The sequence below is a fragment of the Oncorhynchus kisutch genome, linkage group LG23, assembly GCF_002021735.2.
Source record: "Oncorhynchus kisutch isolate 150728-3 linkage group LG23, Okis_V2, whole genome shotgun sequence".
Taxonomy (NCBI): domain Eukaryota; kingdom Metazoa; phylum Chordata; class Actinopteri; order Salmoniformes; family Salmonidae; genus Oncorhynchus; species Oncorhynchus kisutch.
This window is the reverse complement of record NC_034196.2, coordinates 45,129,043-45,151,542: the sequence shown is the minus strand read 5'-3', so window position 1 is coordinate 45,151,542 and position 22,500 is coordinate 45,129,043. Positions and strand designations below refer to the sequence as shown.

At 42.9% G+C, this 22,500-nt stretch overlaps 1 protein-coding gene across 2 annotated transcripts in view; it reads right to left on the bottom strand.

Moving 5' to 3' along the window:
- The window catches only part of LOC109884257 (cingulin-like protein 1), a 117,814-nt gene that overhangs the window by 55,230 nt on the left and 40,084 nt on the right, over nucleotides 1-22,500 (bottom strand). The gene's annotated exons all lie outside the window — the stretch shown is intronic.

Below are 22,500 nucleotides of genomic sequence, written 5' to 3'. Positions count from 1 at the left end.
CCTGTTATGTGTGAGAGGGATGAATCTACAGTACATACAGGGCTCCTGGCATTCGAGACTGGGGACTATGGTAACGTAAGACTGGGGACTATGGTAACGTGAGACTGGGGACTATGGTAACGTGAGACTGGGGACTATGGTAACGTGAGACTGGGGACTATGGTAACGTGAGACCGGGGACTATGGTAACGTGAGACTGGGGACTATGGTAACGTGAGACCAGGGTCTATGGTAACTTGAGACTGGGGACTATGGTAACGTGAGACCGGGGACTATGGTAACGTGAGACTGGGGACTATGGTAACGTGATACCGGGGACTATGGTAACGTGAGACTGGGGACTATGGTAACGTGAGACTGGGGACTATGGTAACGTGAGAACGGGGACTATGGTAACGTGAGACTGGGGACTATGGTAACGTGAGACCAGGGACTATGGTAACGTGAGACCGGGGACTATGGTAACGTGAGACCGGGGACTATGGTAACGTGAGACCGGGGACTATGGTAAGCTGAGACCGGGGACTATGGTAACGTGAGACCGGGGACTATGGTGACGTGAGACTGGGGACTATGGTAACGTGAGACTGGGGACTATGGTAACGTGAGACTGGGGACTATGGTAACGTGAGACTGGGGACTATGGTAACGTGAGACCGGGGACTATGGTAAGCTGAGACCGGGGACTATGGTAACGTGAGACCGGGGACTATGGTAACGTGAGACTGGGGACTATGGTAACGTGAGACTGGGGACTATGGTAACGTGAGACTGGGGACTATGGTAACGTGAGACCGGGGACTATGGTAAGCTGAGACCGGGGACTATGGTAACGTGAGACCGGGGACTATGGTAACGTGAGACCGGGGACTATGGTAACGTGAGACCGGGGACTATGGTAACGTGAGACTAACACGTACACAAATAGATATCAAGCCCTTTTCCATGATAATCTCAGTGCTGGGGCTTTGGTTAATTTTTCCTTGGTCAAAGTGACATTTCCTTAAGGACACAGAAAGACAAGGCTGAAGGAAGAACATAAATTAGTCGCAAAGCAAATACCACAATGATATCGTAGACATAAAAACTCTAAAAACAGTACTTGTCAAATCAATGATTAATCATTCATAGCAGAAAGTCTGACTTTTCTCAAAAACACGACTACTACTCAAAATGAAGACGTTGTTTTACCGTTACACTCTCAACACAATGAGGGGGGAAAATGTGGTGTTGATTGGTAATCTGTCCACTGGAGGGCAGTATTTCATAATCTACATACAATTTATGAGTGACACAGAAAGATAAAAACCTGACATGTGGCTTTGAGGGAAGTAGTAACATCCATATCAAAGTCTTTGGTGAAAATTAACATCACAAGTCTCCCATAACAACCATTTGAAACCTTCGTCACCTTGGCCACAACCGCAGAACATCAGGAAAGCATGAACATTCAGCGTAAACATCCACAATACAACAAACAATAATAAATAAATAAATAAAAACAATCCATCCCACAATTGCCTTGATCACTTGATCAGTAGATAAAGATAAAGATAAATTATTATTAAATCAAGATGAATTGCTGAAACAATGCATATCTATCAAATGAGCCAGAACTAAAAACAGGAAAACATGATGAGACGTAAAAATATATTTATTTAAGTCAGGAAGTAGCCGATATCCATCCATGAACTGCAGTAATTACATAGAGAAATGGTCGCGGGGGCCCCTCTAGCTGCTTGGCTTAAAACACAGAACACAGGACTCCAGTGATCAGGGCTGAATTCCATGTAGATCTGCTCTGTATATGTGTGTGTGTCTGTGTGTGTCTCTGTCTCTGTCCTCTGTGTCTGTGTGTGTGTGTGTGTGTGTGTGTGTGTGTGTGTGTCTCTGTCTTTGTCCTCTGTGTCTGTGTGTGTGTGTGTGTGTCTCTGTCTTTGTCCTCTGTGTGTGTGTCTGTGTGTGTCTGTGTGTGTGTGTGTGTGTGTGTCTCTGTGTCTTTGTGTGTGTGTGTCTGTGTGTGTGTCTGTGTGTGTCTCTGTGTCTGTGTGTGTGTCTGTGTGTGTCTGTGTGTGTGTGTGTGTGTGTGTCTCTGTGTCTTTGTGTGTGTGTGTCTGTGTGTGTGTGTGTGTGTGTGTCTGTGTGTGTGTGTGTCTCTGTCTTCTGTGTGTGTGTCTGTGTGTGTCTGTGTGTGTGTGTGTGTGTCTCTGTGTGTGTGTGTGTGTGTGTCTCTGTGTCTGTGTGTCTCTGTGTCTGTGTGTCTCTGTGTCTGTGTGTGTGTGTGTGTGTGTCTCTGTCTTTGTCTTCTGTGTGTGTGTGTCTCTGTGTGTGTGTGTCTCTGTGTCTGTGTGTGTGTGTGTCTGTGTGTGTCTCTGTGTGTGTGTGTGTGTCTCTGTGTCTGTGTGTGTGTGTGTCTGTGTGTGTAAATCTGTTGGCATCTGCTGAAGGGATAAACAAAAAGCAGTGAGGCCCGTGAACCCTCATTAACCTTTTGTTTATGCGGCGTTGGAAACGAGGTCTACCCAGCATGCAGCAGTGATACACACACACACAGACACACACACGGCGGGCTCACGCAGAGCTGATCGCCAGCTGTCATGCTCCTCAAACGCTCAGAGAAAAACATAAATAGCACATCAATATAGTGGATATACATGAACACAGATCACTCCAGAATTGTGAGTGAAAACTGTGCACATTCTTCCAACACTCATAGCCAGCTATATGTTTTTTATCAAATCAAGTGCTCATTGTGTAAAGGTTTTTAAAATCCCTGCCAAATGGAATAAATGTATGTGTTAGTACTTTTAAATGCATTATAATTCATACAATTAATGAATGTATACTATTGTGAATGTATACTATTGTGAATGTATACTATTGTGAATGTATACTATTGTGAATGTATACTATTGTGAATGTATACTGTATACTATTGTGAATGTATACTATTGTGAATGTATACTGTATACTATTGTGAATGTATACTATTGTGAATGTATACTGTATACTATTGTGAATGTATACTGTATACTATTGTGAATGTATACTATTGTGAATGTATACTATTGTGAATGTATACTGTATACTATTGTGAATGTATACTGTATACTATTGTGAATGTATACTATTGTGAATGTATACTATTGTGAATGTATACTATTGTGAATGTATACTGTATACTATTGTGAATGTATACTATTGTGAATGTATACTATTGTGAATGTATACTATTGTGAATGTATACTATTGTGAATGTATACTATTGTGAATGTATACTATTATGAATGTATACTGTATACTATTGTGAATGTATACTATTGTGAATGTATACTGTATACTATTGTGAATGTATACTATTGTGAATGTATACTATTGTGAATGTATACTATTGTAAATGTATACTATTGTGAATGTATACTATTGTGAATGTATACTATTGTGAATGTATACTATTGTGAATGTATACTATTATGAATGTATACTGTATACTATTGTGAATGTATACTATTGTGAATGTATACTGTATACTATTGTGAATGTATACTATTGTGAATGTATACTATTGTGAATGTATACTATTGTGAATGTATACTATTGTGAATGTATACTGTATACTATTGTGAATGTATACTATTGTGAATGTATACTATTGTGAATGTATACTATTGTGAATGTATACTATTGTGAATGTATACTATTATGAATGTATACTGTATACTATTGTGAATGTATACTGTATACTATTGTGAATGTATACTATTGTGAATGTATACTATTATGAATGTATACTATTGTGAATGTATACTATTGTGAATGTATACTATTGTGAATGTATACTGTATACTATTGTGAATGTATACTATTGTGAATGTATACTATTGTGAATGTATACTATTGTGAATGTATACTATTGTGAATGTATACTATTGTGAATGTATACTATTGTGAATGTATACTATTGTGAATGTATACTATTGTGAATGTATACTGTTGTGAATGTATACTATTGTGAATGTATACTATGTGAATGTATACTATTGTGAATGTATACTGTATACTATTGTGAATGTATACTATTGTGAATGTATACTATTGTGAATGTATACTATTGTGAATGTATACTGTTGTGAATGTATACTATTGTGAATGTATACTATTGTGAATGTATACTATTGTGAATGTATACTGTTGTGAATGTATACTATTGTGAATGTATACTATTGTGAATGTATACTGTATACTATTGTGAATGTATACTATTGTGAATGTATACTGTATACTATTGTGAATGTATACTGTATACTATTGTGAAATGTATACTATTGTGAATGTATACTATTGTGAATGTATACTATTGTGAATGTATACTGTTGTGAATGTATACTATTGTGAATGTATACTATTGTGAATGTATACTGTATACTATTATGAATGTATACTGTATACTATTGTGAATGTATACTATTGTGAATGTATACTATTGTGAATGTATACTATTGTGAATGTATACTGTATACTATTATGAATGTATACTATTGTGAATGTATACTATTGTGAATGTATACTATTGTGAATGTATACTGTATACTATTGTGAATGTATACTATTGTGAATGTATACTGTATACTATTGTGAATGTATACTGTATACTATTGTGAATGTATACTATTGTGAATGTATACTGTATACTATTGTGAATGTATACTGTATACTATTGTGAATGTATACTATTGTGAATGTATACTATTGTGAATGTATACTGTATACTATTGTGAATGTATACTGTATACTATTGTGAATGTATACTGTATACTATTGTGAATGTATACTATTGTGAATGTATACTATTATGAATGTATACTATTGTGAATGTATACTATTGTGAATGTATACTATTGTGAATGTATACTGTATACTATTGTGAATGTATACTGTATACTATTGTGAATGTATACTATTGTGAATGTATACTATTGTGAATGTATACTGTATACTATTGTGAATGTATACTGTATACTATTGTGAATGTATACTATTGTGAATGTATACTATTATGAATGTATACTATTGTGAATGTATACTGTATACTATTGTGAATGTATACTATTGTGAATGTATACTGTATACCTATTGTGAATGTATACTATTGTGAATGTATACTATTGTGAATGTATACTATTGTGAATGTATACTATTGTGAATGTATACTATTGTGAATGTATACTATTATGAATGTATACTATTGTGAATGTATACTATTGTGAATGTATACTATTGTGAATGTATACTATTGTGAATGTATACTGTATACTATTGTGAATGTATACTATTGTGAATGTATACTATTGTGAATGTATACTATTGTGAATGTATACTATTGTGAATGTATACTACTATTCTATACTGCATTACTGTTAGCAACCTGTCATCCATGGCACATTCATGGTGCTGTAACATGTACATTTAAAGACTGTGTTTTGGTTATTTATACATTAGACATCATTATTTTCCATGTGACGTTTTAACAAGACATACGGTTACATTTTGTTGATTGTTGCTTTATCCAATAGTTTCTTCAAAATGACCCCATTGGTAATCCATGTAAAATATGTTGGTAGCTCGAGGGTTAATAGATATAAACCTAAACTTAAAATTACTTAAAATGGTGAGTACTATTTTTTTTTCACAACTCTGTTTAAAGGGATTAATAATGGTATTACAAATGTTATTAATGACCTTAATGAATAATAAATCAATAAAAACCAGATCTAATTTGTCGTAAGTAGGGACCCTGCAGTTCCAGCATGTAGTTTTATGTATCTGAGTAAGAACAAAAGGCTAACACACAGACACGAGTCTTTCTTCTTCGTGTTAGCTGGCAGAGAAGCTGTCTGATGCACAGAGACATTCTAGTCTTTCTTCTTCGTGTTAGCTGGCAGAGAAGCTGTCTGATGCACAGAGACATTCAAGTCTTTCTTCTTCGTGTTAGCTGGCAGAGAAGCTGTCTGATGCACAGAGACATTCTAGTCTTTCTTCTTCGTGTTAGCTGGCAGAGAAGCTGTCTGATGCACAGAGACATTCTAGTCTTTCTTCTTCGTGTTAGCTGGCAGAGAAGCTATCTGATGCACAGAGACATTCTATTCTTTCGTCTTCGTGTTAGCTGGCAGAGAAGCTATCTGATGCACAGAGACATTCTAGTCTTTCTTCTTCGTGTTAGCCATCCGATGCACAGATGCTGAGGTCGTATTATTTTATCATGAGCTTTATATAATGAAACAATGAATAAGGTAGACAAGCTCAGGGCGAGGAGCCTCTTTCAGAGAGACATCAGGTATTGTAACATACTCAGGCATTGTAACATACTGTTTTACGGAATTATGTCTCTCTCTGGATTTTACTGTCCCTGTCCATTCAGCCAGAGGGGTCCTCCGTCCATTGCGTGGAAGAAATAACTCTCTAGGGGAAAAAAAGGCGGAGAGGTTTGTTTCATGATTAACAACTCATGGAGTGATGATAACGTACAGGAACTGAAGGCACCTTATTGGATGGCTGCCGTTTTGCGAGGTTCGACCCACCTTTCCTGTGATTCGTTTGGTGTTTATCTCTACTTTATTTTATCTATGATTTCTTATAACTAATAATAACTTTTGAACATCGGATCGGCAGTTACTAACCCAGTTCCGGCTTCACTTTTGACCCTGGGCATGTAGAAAATAGTGAAAAAACCTTGAATGAGTGTCCAAACCTGTGACTGGTACTGTATATATATATATAAATATATATATATATATATATATATATATATATATATATATATACAGTTGAAGTCGGAAGTTTACATAAACTGAGGTTGGAGTCATTAAAACAAATTTTTCAACCACTCCACAAATTTCTTGTTTACAAACTATAGTTTTGGCAAGTCGGTTAGGACATCTACTTTGTGCATGGCACAAGTCATTTTTCCAACAATTGTTACAGACAGATTATTTCACTTATAATTCACAGTATCACAATTCCAGTGGGTCAAAAGTGTACATACACTGGCTGTGCCTTTAAACAGGTTGGAAAAATCCAGAAAATTATGTCATGGCTTTCGAAGCTTCTGATAGGCTAATTGACATCATTTGAGTCAATTGGAGGTGTACCTGTGGATGTATTTCAAGGCCTTCTTTCAAACTCAGTGCCTCTTTGCATGACATCATGGGAAAATCTAAAGAAATCAGCCAAGACCTCAGAAAAAAATGTAGACCTCCACAAGTCTGGTTCATCCTTGGGAGCAATTTCCAAACGCCTGAAAGTACCACGTTAATCTGAACAAACAAATGTACGCAAGTATAAACACCATGGGACCACGCAGCCATCATACCGCTCAGGAAGGAGACACGTTCTGTCTCCTAGAGATGAACATACTTTGGTGCGAAAAGTGCAAATCAATCCCCGGACAACAGCAAAGGACCTTGTGAAGATGCTGGAGGAAACAGGTACAAAAGTATCTATATCCACAGTAAAACGAGTCCTATATCGACATAACCTGAAATGCCGCTCAGCAAGGAAGAAGCCACTGCTCCAAAACCGCCATAAAAAAGCCAGACTACGGTTTGCAACTGCACATGGGGACAAATATCATACTTTTTTGAGAAATGTCTTCTGGTCTGATGAAACAAAATAGAACTGTTTGGCCATAATGACCATCGTTATGTTTGGAGGAAAAGGGGGAGGCTTGCAAGCCGAAGAACACCATCCCAACCGTGAAGCATGGGGGTGGCAGCATCATGTTGTGGGGGTGCTTTGCTGCAGGAGGGACTGGTGCACTTCACAAAATAGACGGCATCATGAGGCAGGAAAATTATGTGGATATATTGAAGACACATCTCAAGACATCAGTCAGGAAGTTAAAGCTTAAAGTCTTCCAAATAGACAATGACCCCAAGCATACTTCCAAAGTTGTGGCAAAATGGCTTAGGGACAACAAAGTCAAGGTATTGGAGTAGCCATCACAAAGCCCTGACTTCAATCCTATAGAAAATTTGTGGGCAGAACTGAAAAAGTGTGTGCGAGCAAGGAGGCCTAAAAACCAGACTCGGTTACACCAGCTCTGTCAGGAGGAGTGGGACAAAATTCACCCAACTTATTGTGGGAAGCTTGTGGAAGGCTACCCGAAACGTTCGACCCAAGTTAAACAACTTAAAGGCAATGCTACCAAATACTAATTGAGTGTATTTAAACTTCTGACCCACTGGGAATGTGATGAAAGAAATAAAAGCTGAAATAAATCATTCTCTCTACTATTATTCTGACATTTCATATTCTGAAAATAAAGTGGTGATCCTAACTGACCTAAGACAGGGAATTTTTTACTAGGATTAAATATCAGGAATTGTGAAAAACTGAGTTTAAATGTATGTGACTAAGGTGTATGTAAAAGTCTGACTTCAACTGTATCTAAGAAATACTACTTCGCCGCAGCAGTGGAGAGGGGACCAGACGTTTCACAATGTTGTCGTAGCTCTGAACAGGCTCAACTGATTCACCCATTCAAGGGCTTGATGATTAGTCGACAAGTTGAATCAGGTGTGCTAGCTCTGGAATAGATCAAATCTATGGAATGGGGTCCCCAAGGAGAGGTTGGAGAACCACTACACTACAATATGATGGCACTGAGACATTGGCACCTTGGCACCACCGAGCCCAGAAGGAAACTGCAGGTTTTCCCAGAAGACGATGACACACCCTCAGCTTGAACTGAGCCAATTGATGTGCTTTACCTTGATCTGATACGCATTGTACATCTAAAGTTCCCAAATGTAAGAGGACTACGGTGGTATTTTGTGGCATATTTGCAGAAATCCATTCAGGTTTATTTTGTGGCTTTTAGTGAATGTGTTCTAATGATCTAAAGTCACGCTGTTCCTACTTCCTGTTCACACACAGTCCAGTTCAAAGTGAATGATGGCAGACCCTACTTCCTGTTCACACACAGTCCAGTTCAAAGTCAATGATGGCAGGTCCTACTGCCTGTAAACACACAGTCCAGTTCATAGCGAATGATGACAGGCCCTACTGCCTGTTAACACACAGTCCAGTTCAAAGTGAATGATGGCAGACCCTACTTCCTGTTCACACACAGTCCAGTTCAAAGTCAATGATGGCAGGCCCTACTGCCTGTAAACACACAGTCCAGTTCAAAGTGAATGATGACAGGCCCTACTGCCTGTAAACACACAGTCCAGTTCAAAGTGAATGATGCCAGGTCTGTGTGGCAAATGGCTTGTTTGCATATAGGCCTACTGTAGCTCTGATTGGCTGCGCTGCACTGGTTTGCATATAGGCCTACTGTAGCTCTGATTGGCTGCGCTGCACTGGTTTGCATATAGGCCTACTGTAGCTCTGATTGGCTGCGCTGCACTGGTTTGCATATAGGCCTACTGTAGCTCTGATTGGCTGCGCTGCACTGGTTTGCATATAGGCCTACTGTAGCTCTGATTGGCTGTGCTGCACCGGTTTGCATATAGGCCTACTGTAGCTCTGATTGGCTGCGCTGCACTGGTTTGCATATAGGCCTACTGTAGCTCTGATTGGCTGTGCTGCACCGGTTTGCATATAGGCCTACTGTAGCTCTGATTGGCTGCGCTGCACTGGTTTGCGTATAGGCCTACTATAGCTCTGATTGGCTGTGCTGCACTGGTTTGCATATAGGCCTACTGTAGCTCTGATTGGCTGCGCTGCACTGGTTTACATATAGGCCTACTGTAGCTCTGATTGGCTGCGCTGCACTGGTTTGCATATAGGCCTACTGTAGCTCTGATTGGCTGCGCTGCACTGGTTTGCATATAGGCCTACTGTAGCTCTGATTGGCTGTGCTGCACCGGTTTGCATATAGGCCTACTGTAGCTCTGATTGGCTGCGCTGCACTGGTTTGCATATAGGCCTACTGTAGCTCTGATTGGCTGTGCTGCACCGGTTTGCATATAGGCCTACTGTAGCTCTGATTGGCTGCGCTGCACTGGTTTGCGTATAGGCCTACTATAGCTCTGATTGGCTGTGCTGCACTGGTTTGCATATAGGCCTACTGTAGCTCTGATTGGCTGCGCTGCACTGGTTTGCATATAGGCCTACTGTAGCTCTGATTGGCTGTGCTGCACCGGTTTGCATATAGGCCTACTGTAGCTCTGATTGGCTGTGCTGCACCGGTTTGCATATAGGCCTACTGTAGCTCTGATTGGCTGTGCTGCACCGGTTTGCATATAGGCCTACTGTAGCTCTGATTGGCTGTGCTGCACCGGTTTGCATATAGGCCTACTGTAGCTCTGATTGGCTGTGCTGCACTGGTTTGCATATAGGCCTACTGTAGCTCTGATTGGCTGTGCTGCACCGGTTTGCATATAGGCCTACTGTAGCTCTGATTGGCTGTGCTGCACCGGTTTGCATATAGGCCTACTGTAGCTCTGATTGGCTGTGCTGACCATATCTCAGTGCTCACTAGTCAGAAAATGTTCAAAGATATGACTTATCATTCCTGGGGGGATGAATAGATACATGAACAGTTTTTAATACGATTTCGTGAGGCTAAAATTTCGGTCAGTTCCACTTTAATGCAAGTAAATGCTTTGAAAATAATTTAATTTAGATTAATCATCAGCTTTCATGACTCCAGTCTGAAAGCTGTTTGTTCTGTTCTGTTGGCAGCTCTGAAGCCCCGCCCAGCAGCACATCCACGATCCACACCGAGTAGAGGGAGGATAGGCTTGGTGAACACGGATCATCATTGGGTGGTGCAGACCTCGAGTGACCTAAACCATTTCCCAAACCTATAATTAAAGAAAATGCTTTGGGGAAAAAAACATTCATAAAGTATCAGTCTGGAAAGTTGTTAGTCAGGTTCTGTTCTGTTGGCAGCTCTGAGCCCCACCCAGCACCATAATCACATCCTGGCACTAGCAGGGTTTGTGTGAATCTACAGGGTGGATCTATTTACTCATCCTGCAGAGAAACTAAGTCTGTGACCACACTGAAAGACAAGCACCAACAGGATAGTGTTTATCTTTGCAATGAAACACGTTGCTGTCATAACATAATCAGTTTACATGTTACACTGCTAAAACCTAGAGCAGTGAAAACTAGCATTTAATCCAGCCACCACCACATCAAGATACTGTACCTGGAACAATGGAGACACAAACAGGTAATAACCTGAGTCAGCTTTACCTGTCCAGAACCAACTTTTATAATAGCGTGGATTCACTACAAATCACCACAACAGGCCTGCTCCACATCCAGCTATAGCTTTGACAACAAACAACTTAGTTATCTGGCTTTATGTTAGCTGACTCAGGTTATTACCTGTTTGTGTCTCCATTGTTCCAGGTACAGTATGCACAAGCAGCTAGTATAAAACCATTCATCTCTTGAACTCTACTATGTTATCAGCCAACAACTACAGCAACTACAGCAACTACAGCAACTACAACAACTACAGCAACTACAGCAACTACAGCAACTACAACAACTACAACAACTACAGCAACTACAACAACTACAGCAACTACAGCAACTACAGCAACTACAGCAACTACAACAACTACAGCAACTACAACAACTACAACAACTACAACAACTACAACAACTACGACAACTACAACAACTACAACAACTACAGCAACTACAACAACTACAGCAACTACAACAACTACAGCAACTACAACAACTACAACAACTACAGCAACTACAGCAACTACAGCAACTACAACAACTACAACAACTACAACAACTACAGCAACTACAGCAACTACAGCAACTACAGCAACTACAGCAACTACAGCAACTACAGCAACTACAACAACTACAACAACTACAGCAACTACAGCAACTACAGCAACTACAGCAACTACAGCAACTACAACAACTACAACAACTACAACAACTACAGCAACTACAACAACTACAGCAACTACAGCAACTACAACAACTACAACAACTACAGCAACTACAGCAACTACAACAACTACAGCAACTACAACAACTACAGCAACTACAACAACTACAACAACTACAACAACTACAGCAACTACAACAACTACAGCAACTACAGCAACTACAGCAACTACAGCAACTACAGCAACTACAACAACTACAACAACTACAACAACTACAACAACTACAGCAACTACAACAACTACAACAACTACAGCAACTACAGCAACTACAGCAACTACAACAACTACAGCAACTACAGCAACTACAACAACTACAACAACTACAGCAACTACAGCAACTACAACAACTACAACAACTACAGCAACTACAGCAACTACAGCAACTACAACAACTACAACAACTACAACAACTACAACAACTACAGCAACTACAGCAACTACAACAACTACAGCAACTACAGCAACTACAACAACTACAACAACTACAACAACTACAGCAACTACAACAACTACAACAACTACAACAACTACAGCAACTACAACAACTACAACAACTACAGCAACTACAACAACTACAACAACTACAACAACTACAGCAACTACAACAACTACAACAACTACAACAACTACAGCAACTACAACAACTACAGCAACTACAACAACTACAGCTAAAAGAAGAGTGGCAAAGTCATGTCATGGTGTGGTGGTGTCATGGTGGTGTGGTGTCATGGTGTGGTGGTGTCATGGTGTGGTGGTGTCATGGTGTGATGGTGTCATGGTGCTGTCATGGTGTAGTGGTGTCATGGTGTGATGGTGTCATGGTGTGGTGGTGTCATGGTGTGGTGGTGTCATGGTGTCATGGTGTAGTGGTGTCATGGTGTGATGGTGTCATGGTGGTGTCATGGTGTGGTGCTGTCATGGTGTAGTGGTGTCCTGGTGTGGTGGTGTTATGGTGGTGTGGTGGTGTCATGGTGGTGTGGTGTCATGGTGTGGTGGTGTCATGGTGTAGTGGTGTCATGGTGTAGTGGTGTCATGGTGGTGTGGTGTCATGGTGTGGTGGTGTCATGGTGTAGTGGTGTCATGGTGGTGTGGTGTCATGGTGTGGTGGGTCATGGTGTAGTGGTGTCATGGTGTGGTGGTGTCATGGTGTAGTGGTGTTATGGTGTCATGGTGGTGTGGTGGTGTCATGGTGTGGTGATGTCATGGTGGTGTGGTGATGTCATGGTGGTGTGGTGGTGTCATGGTGTGGTGATGTCATGGTGTGGTGGTGTCATGGTGTGGTGATGTCATGGTTGTCATGGTGTGGTGATGTCATGGTGGTGTGGTGGTGTCATGGTGCAGTGGTGTCATGGTGTAGTGGTGTCATGGTGTGGTGGTGTCATGGTGCAGTGGTGTCATGGTGTAGTGGTGTCATGGTGTAGTGGTGTCATGGTGGTGTGGTGGTGTCATGGTGTGGTGGTGTCATGGTGTCATGGTGTGGTGGTGTCATGTTGTAGTGGTGTCATGGTGTAGTGGTGTCATGGTGTGGCGGTGTCATGGTGTCATGGGGTGGTGGTGTCATGGTGTGGTGGTGTCATGGTGCGGTGGTGTCATGGTGTAGTGGTGTCATGGTGTGGTGGTGTCATGGTGTGGTGGTGTCATGGTGTGCTGGTGTGGTGGTGTCATGGTGTGATGGTGTCATGGTGGCATGGTGTGGTGGTGTCATGGTGTGGAGGTGTCATGTGGTGGTGTAATGGTGTAGTGGTGTCAGGATGACATGGTGTGGTGGTGTCATGGTGTGGTGGTGTCATGGTGTGGTGGTGTCTGGTGTGGTGGTGGCATGGTGTGGTGGTGTAGTGGTGTGGTGGTGTCTGGTGTGGTGGTGGCATGGTGTGGTGGTGCAGTGGTGTAATGGTGTGGAGGTGTCATGTGGTGGTGTCATGGTGTCATGATGACATGGTGTGGTGATGTCATGGTGTGGTGGTGTCATGGTGTGGTAGTGTCGTGATGTCATGGTGTGGTGGTGTCATGGTGTCATGGTGTCATGGTGTGGTGGTGTCATGGTGTGGAGGTGTCATGTGGTGGTGTAATGGTGTGGTAGTGTCATGATGTAGTGGTGTCATGGTGGTGTGGTGTTATTGTGTAGGGGTGTCATGGTGTGGTGGTGTCATGGTGTAGGGGTGTCATGGTGTGGTGGTGTCATGGTGTGGTGGTGTCATGGTGTGGTGGTGTCATGGTGTGGTGGTGTCATGGTTGTGTGGTGGTGTCATGGTGTGCTGGTGTGGTGGTGTCATGGTGTGATGGTGTCATGGTGTGGTGGTGGCATGGTGTGGTGGTGTGGTGGTGTCATGGTGTGGTGGTGTCTGGTGTGGAGGTGTCATGTGGTGGTGTAATGGTGTGGTAGTGTCATGTGGTGGTGTAATGGTGTGGTAGTGTCATGATGTAGTGGTGTCATGGTGTCGTGGTGTCATGGTGTAGTGGTGTCATGGTGTAGTGGTGTTATGGTGTGGTGGTATAGTGGCATCATGGTGGTGTGGTGTCATGGTGTAGTGGTGTCATGGTGTGGTGGTGTCATGGTGTGGTGTTGTCATGGTGTAGTGGTGTCATGGTGTAGGGGTGTCATGGTGTGGTGGTGTCATGGTGTGGTGGTGTCATGGTGGTAGTGGTGTCATGGTGCGGTGGTGTCATGGTGTGGTGGTGTCATGGTGTGCTGGTGTGGTGGTGTCATGGTGTGATGGTGTCATGGTGTGGTGGTGGCATGGTGTGGTGGTGTGGTGGTGTCATGGTGTGGTGGTGTCTGGTGTGGAGGTGTCATGTGGTGGTGTAATGGTGTGGTAGTGTCATGTGGTGGTGTAATGGTGTGGTAGTGTCATGATGTAGTGGTGTCATGGTGTGGTGGTGTCATGGTGTAGTGGTGTCATGGTGTAGTGGTGTTATGGTGTGGTGGTATAGTGGCATCATGGTGGTGTGGTGTCATGGTGTAGTGGTGTCATGGTGTGGTGGTGTCATGGTGTGGTGTTGTCATGGTGTAGTGGTGTCATGGTGTGGTGGTGTAGTGGTGTCATGGTGTCATGGTGTGGTGGTGTCATGGTGTCATTATGTCATGGTGTGGTGATGTCATGGTGTGGTAGTGTCATGATGTCATGGTGTGGTGGTGTCATGGTGTCATGATGTCATGGTGTGGTGGTGTCATGGTTGGAGGTGTCATGTGGTGGTGTAATGGTGTGGTGGTGTCATGGTGTGGTGGTGTCATGGTGTGGAGGTGTCATGTGGTGGTGTAATGGTGTGGTAGTGTCATGATGTAGTGGTGTCATGTTGTGGTGGTGTCATGGTGTAGGGGTGTCATGGTGTAGTGGTGTCATGGTGTGGTGGTGTCATGGTGTGGTGTTGTCATGGTGTAGTGGTGTCATGGTGTGGTGGTGTAGTGGTGTCATGGTGTCATGGTGTGGTGGTGTCATGGTGTCATTATGTCATGGTGTGGTGATGTCATGGTGTGGTAGTGTCATGATGTCATGGTGTGGTGGTGTCATGGTGTCATGATGTCATGGTGTGGTGGTGTCATGGTTGGAGGTGTCATGTGGTGGTGTAATGGTGTGGTGGTGTCATGGTGTGGTGGTGTCATGGTGTGGAGGTGTCATGTGGTGGTGTAATGGTGTGGTAGTGTCATGATGTAGTGGTGTCATGTTGTGGTGGTGTCATGGTGTAGGGGTGTCATGGTGTAGTGGTGTCATGGTGTGGTGGTGTCATGGTGTGGTGGTGTCATGGTGTAGTGGTGTCATGGTGTGGTGGTGTCATGGTGTCATGGTGTAGTGGTGTCATGGTGTGGTGGTGTCATGGTGTGGTGTTGTCATGGTGTGGTGGCGTCATGGTGTAGTGGTGTCATGGTGTAGTGGTGTCATGGTGTGGTGGTGTCATGGTGTGGTGGTGTCATGGTGTAGTGGTGTCATGGTGTGGTGGTGTCATGGTGTGGTGGTGTAGTGGTGTCATGGTGTTGTGGTGGTGTCATGGTGTTGTGGTGGTGTCATGGTGTGGTGTGGTGGTGTCATGGTGTGGTGGTGTCATGGTGTAGTGGTGTAATACAGTAATATAATGCAGTGGTATAATACAGTAATATAATACAGTAATATAATACAGTGGTATAATACAGTAATATAATACAGTAACATAATACAGTAATATAATACAGTAATATAATACAGTAATATAATACAGTAATATAATACAGTAATATAATACAGTAATATAATACAGTGGTATAATACAGTAATATAATACAGTAATATAATACAGTAATATAATGCAGTGGTATAATACAGTAATATAATACAGTAATATAATACAGTAATATAATACAGTGGTATAATACAGTGGTATAATACAGTAATATAATACAGTAATATAATACAGTGGTATAATACAGTGGTATAATACAGTGGTATAATACAGTAATATAATACAGTAATATAATACAGTAATATAATACAGTAATATAATACAGTAATATAATACAGTGGTATAATACAGTAATATAATACAGTAATATAATACAGTAATATAATACAGTAATATAATACAGTAATATAATACAGTAATATAATACAGTGGTTGTCTATGGAAATGTTCTAACGTTCCACAGTGGCTAGATATAAAGCTACAGGCAGAACATTAGGCCTACACATTATAGCCTTTCATACACTGAACTCTTCTTCTAATTTGTAATTTGTAACAGATCAGACCAAGTTGACACAACAGAGCAAACAGAAATGTGACGTCATTTCCGGTCACAACTTGCAGGCTTGTTTTCGAGTTGCTGTGCGTTTTGTTGCTAACCTGTTTTGCTACCTGACAACTTTACGGTTTTCACCTTTTAATTACCGTTCATATATTTATTAATTTTTTCCTCAACTTTTTCACTCCGGACGCTTTATCTGGACACGATTCGTCAGGACCTCCAACAGCCGAAGCTAAGTAGTAACATTAACATGATGCCTTCTAATTGCAGCCGCTGTACTCGCCTTACGGCGAGGATAGCTGTGCTGCAAGCCCAGCTTCAGACGCAATCGTTAGGCAAGGGTAATTTCAGTGTAGGAAAGGATGAAATAGCGTCTGTGGCACCAGTAAGTACAGATAGTAGTGTAAATCCCCTGGCACAGTCCCCGCAGCCGGACAACTTTCTCACGGTTTCTGGAAGGAAATGCTGTAGGAACGCTCAACCGGTGTCGCTCATTCAGCCGACAGAAACTTTCAACCGGTTTTCCCCATTAAGCAGCGGGTCGGAGTCAGAGGCCGATTCTTCTCTGGTCTCTACTCCTCCCGTTACGGGGTCTGAGACGCCGAAGCTTCCCACCATTAGCTCTGACAAATTGAAAACTCTAGTCATTGGCGACTCCATTACCCGCAGTATTAGACTTAAAGCGAATCATCCAGCGATCATACACTGTTTACCCGGGGGCAGGGCTACCGACGTTAAGGCTAATCTGAAGATGGTGCTGGCTAAAGCTAAAACTGGCGAGTGTAGAGAGTATAGAGATATTGTTATCCACGTCGGCACCAACGATGTTAGGATGAAACAGTCAGAAATCACTAAGCGCAACATAGCTTCTGCGTGCATATCAGCTAGAAAGATGTGTCGGCATCGAGTAATTGTCTCTGGCCCCCTCCCAGTTAGGGGGAGTGATAAGCTCTACAGCAGAGTCTCACAACTCAATCGCTGGTTGAAAACTGTTTTCTGCCCCTCCCAAAAGTTAGAATTTGTAGATAATTGGCCCTCTTTCTGGGACTCACCCACAAACAGGACCAAGCCTGACCTGCTGAGGAGTGACGGACTCCATCCTAGCTGGAGGGGTGCTCTCATCTTATCTACCAACATAGACAGGGCTCTAACTCCTCTAGCTCCACAATGAAATAGGGTGCAGGCCAGGCAGCAGGCTGTTAGCCAGCCTGCCAGCATAGTGGAGTCTGCCATTAGCACAGTCAGTGTAGTCAGCTCAGCTATCACCATTGAGACCGTGTCTGTGCCTCGACCTAGGTTGGGCAAAACTAAACATGGCGGTGTTCGCCTTAGCAATCTCACTAGGATAAAGACCACCTCCATTCCTGTCATTACTGAAAGAGATCATGATACCTCACATCTCAAAATAGGGCTACTTAATGTTAGATCCCTTACTTCAAAGGCAATTATAGTCAATGAACTAATCACTGATCATAATCTTGATGTGATTGGCCTGACTGAAACATGGCTTAAGCCTGATGAATTTACTGTTTTAAATGAGGCCTCACCTCCTGGCTACACTAGTGACCATATCCCCCGTGCATCCCGCAAAGGCGGAGGTGTTGCTAACATTTACGATAGCAAATTTCAATTTACAAAAAAAAAAAAGACATTTTCGTCTTTTGAGCTTCTAGTCATGAAATCTATGCAGCCTACTCAATCACTTTTTATAGCTACTGTTTACAGGCCTCCTGGGCCATATACAGCGTTTCTCACTGAGTTCCCTGAATTCCTATCGGACCTTGTAGTCATAGCAGATAATATTCTAATCTTTGGTGACTTTAATATTCACATGGAAAAGTCCACAGACCCACTCCAAAAGGCTTTCGGAGCCATCATCGACTCAGTGGGTTTTGTCCAACATGTCTCTGGACCCACTCACTGTCACAGTCATACGCTGGACCTAGTTTTGTCCCATGGAATAAATGTGGTGGATCTTAATGTTTTTCCTCATAATCCTGGACTATCGGACCACCATTTTATTACGTTTGCAATTGCAACAAATAATCTGCTTAGACCCCAACCAAGGAACATCAAAAGTCGTGCTATAAATTCACAGACAACACAAAGATTCCTTGATGCCCTTCCAGACTCCCTCTGCCTACCCAAGGACGCCAGAGGACAAAAATCAGTTAACCACCTAACTGAGGATCTCAATCTAATCTTGCGCAATACCCTAGATGCAGTTGCACCCCTAAAAACAAAAAAAATTTCTCATAAGAAACTAGCTCCATGGTACACAGAAAATACCCGAGCTCTGAAGCAAGCTTCCAGAAAATTGGAACGGAAATGGCGCCACACCAAACTGGAAGTCTTCCGACTAGCTTGGAAGGACGGTACCGTGCAGTACCGTAGAGCCCTTACTGCTGCTCGATCATCCTATTTTTCTAACTTAATTGAGGAAAATAAGAACAATCCGAAATTCCTTTTTAATACTGTCGCAAAGCTAACTAAAAAGCAGCATTCCCCAAGAGAGGATGACTTTCACTTTAGCAGTGATAAATTCATGAACTTCTTTGAGGAAAAGATTATGATTATTAGAAAGCAAATTACGGACTCCTCTTTAAACCTGCGTATTCCTCCAAACCTCAGTTGTCCTGAGTCTGCACAACTCTGCCAGGACCTAGGATCAAGAGAGACGCTCAAGTGTTTTAGTACTATATCTCTTGACACAATGATGAAAATAATCATGGCCTCTAAACCTTCAAGCTGCATACTGGACCCTATTCCAACTAAACTACTGAAAGAGCTGCTTCCTGTGCTTGGCCCTCCTATGTTGAACATAATAAACGGCTCTCTATCCACTGGATGTGTACCAAACTCACTAAAAGTGGCAGTAATAAAGCCTCTCTTGAAAAAGCCAAACCTTGACCCAGAAAATATAAAAAACTATCGGCCTATATCGAATCTTCCATTCCTCTCAAAAATTTTAGAGAAGGCTGTTGCGCAGCAACTCACTGCCTTCCTGAAGACAAACAATGTATACGAAATGCTTCAGTCTGGTTTTAGACCCCATCATAGCACTGAGACGGCACTTGTGAAGGTGGTAAATGACATTTTAATGGCATCGGACCGAGGCTCTGCATCTGTCCTCGTGCTCCTAGACCTTAGTGCTGCTTTTGATACCATCGATCACCACATTCTTTTGGAGAGATTGGAAACCCAAATTGGTCTACACGGACATGTTCTGGCCTGGTTTAGATCTTATCTGTCGGAAAGATATCAGTTTGTCTCTGTGAATGGTTTGTCCTCTGACAAATCAACTGTAAATTTCGGTGTTCCTCAAGGTTCCGTTTTAGGACCACTATTGTTTTCACTATATATTTTACCTCTTGGGGATGTTATTCGAAAACATAATGTAAACTTTCACTGCTATGCGGATGACACACAGCTGTACATTTCAATGAAACATGGTGAAGCCCCAAAATTGCCCTCGCTAGAAGCATGTGTTTCAGACATAAGGAAGTGGATGGCTGCAAACTTTCTACTATTAAACTCGGACAAAACAGAGATGCTTGTTCTAGGTCCCAAGAAACAAAGAGATCTTCTGTTGAATCTGACAATTAATCTTAATGGTTGTACAGTCGTCTCAAATAAAACTGTGAAGGACCTCGGCGTTACTCTGGACCCTGATCTCTCTTTTGAAGAACATATCAAGACTATTTCGAGGACAGCTTTTTTCCATCTACGTAACATTGCAAAAATCTTAAACTTTCTGTCCAAAAATGATGCAGAAAAATTAATCCATGCTTTTGTCACTTCTAGGTTAGACTACTGCAATGCTCTATTTTCCGGCTACCCGGATAAAGCACTAAATAAACTTCAGTTAGTGCTAAATACGGCTGCTAGAATCCTGACTAGAACCAAAAAATTTGATCATATTACTCCAGTGCTAGCCTCTCTACACTGGCTTCCTGTCAAAGCAAGGGCTGATTTCAAGGTTTTACTGCTAACCTACAAAGCATTACATGGGCTTGCTCCTACCTATCTCTCTGATTTGGTCCTGCCGTACATACCTATACGTACGCTACGGTCACAAGATGCAGGCCTCCTAATTGTCCCTAGAATTTCTAAGCAAACAGCTGGAGGCAGGGCTTTCTCCTATAGAGCTCCATTTTTATGGAACGGTCTGCCTACCCATGTCAGAGACGCAAACTCGGTCTCAACCTTTAAGTCTTTACTGAAGACTCATCTCTTCAGTGGGTCATATGATTGAGTGTAGTCTGGCCCAGGAGTGGGAAGGTGAACGGAAAGGCTCTGGAGCAACGAACCGCCCTTGCTGTCTCTGCCTGGCCGGTTCCCCTCTTTCCACTGGGATTCTCTGCCTCTAACCCTATTACAGGGGCTGAGTCACTGGCTTGCTGGGGCTCTCTCATGCCGTCCCTGGAGGGGGTGCGTCACCTGAGTGGGTTGATTCACTGTTGTGGTCATCCTGTCTGGGTTGGCGCCCCCCCCCTTGGGTTGTGCCGTGGCGGAGATCTTTGTGGGCTATACTCAGCCTTGTCTCAGGATGGTAAGTTGGTGGTTGAAGATATCCCTCTAGTGGTGTGGGGGCTGTGCTTTGGCAAAGTGGGTGGGGTTATATCCTTCCTGTTTGGCCCTGTCCGGGGGTGTCCTCGGATGGGGCCACAGTGTCTCCTGACCCCTCCTGTCTCAGCCTCCAGTATTTATGCTGCAGTAGTTTATGTGTCGGGGGGCTGGGGTCAGTTTGTTATATCTGGAGTACTTCTCCTGTCCTATTCGGTGTCCTGTGTGAATCTAAGTGTGCGTTCTCTAATTCTCTCCTTCTCTCTTTCTTTCTCTCTCTCGGAGGACCTGAGCCCTAGGACCATGCCCCAGGACTACCTGACATGATGACTCCTTGCTGTCCCCAGTCCACCTGGCCATGCTGCTGTTCCAGTTTCAACTGACCTGAGCCCTAGGACCATGCCCCAGGACTACCTGACATGATGACTCCTTGCTGTCCCCAGTCTACCTGGCCATGCTGCTGCTCCAGTTTCAACTTCCACCTGACTGTGCTGCTGCTCTAGTTTCAACTGTTCTGCCTTATTATTATTCGACCATGCTGGTCATTTATGAACATTGAACATCTTGGCCATGTTCTGTTATAATCTCCACCCGGCACAGCCAGAAGAGGACTGGCCACCCCACATAGCCTGGTTCCTCTCTAGGTTTCTTCCTAGGTATTGGCCTTTTCTAGGGAGTTTTTCCTAGCCACCGTGCTTCTACACCTGCATTGCTTGCTGTTTGGGGTTTTAGGCTGGGTTTCTGTACAGCACTTTGAGATATCAGCTGATGTACGAAGGGCTATATAAATAAATTTGATTTGATTTGATTTGATTTGAAGTGCAGACAGACCAGGTGCAGACAGACCAGGTGCACCAACATCCAGACAGACCAGGTGCAGACAGACCAGAACAGGTGCAGACAGACCAGGTGCACCCACATCCAGACAGACCAGGTGCAGACAGACCAGGTGCAGACAGACCAGAACAGGTGCAGACAGACCAGGTGCACCCACATCCATACAGACCAGGTGCAGACAGACCAGAACAGGTGCAGACAGACCAGGTGCACCCACATCCAGACAGACCAGGTGCAGACAGACCAGAACAGGTGCAGACAGACCAGGTGCACCCACATCCAGACAGACCAGGTGCAGACAGACCAGAACAGGTGCAGACAGACCAGAACAGGTGCAGACAGACCAGGTGCACCCACATCCAGACAGACCAGGTGCAGACAGACCAGAACAGGTGCAGACAGACCAGGTGCACCCACATCCAGACAGACCAGGTGCAGACAGACCAGAAC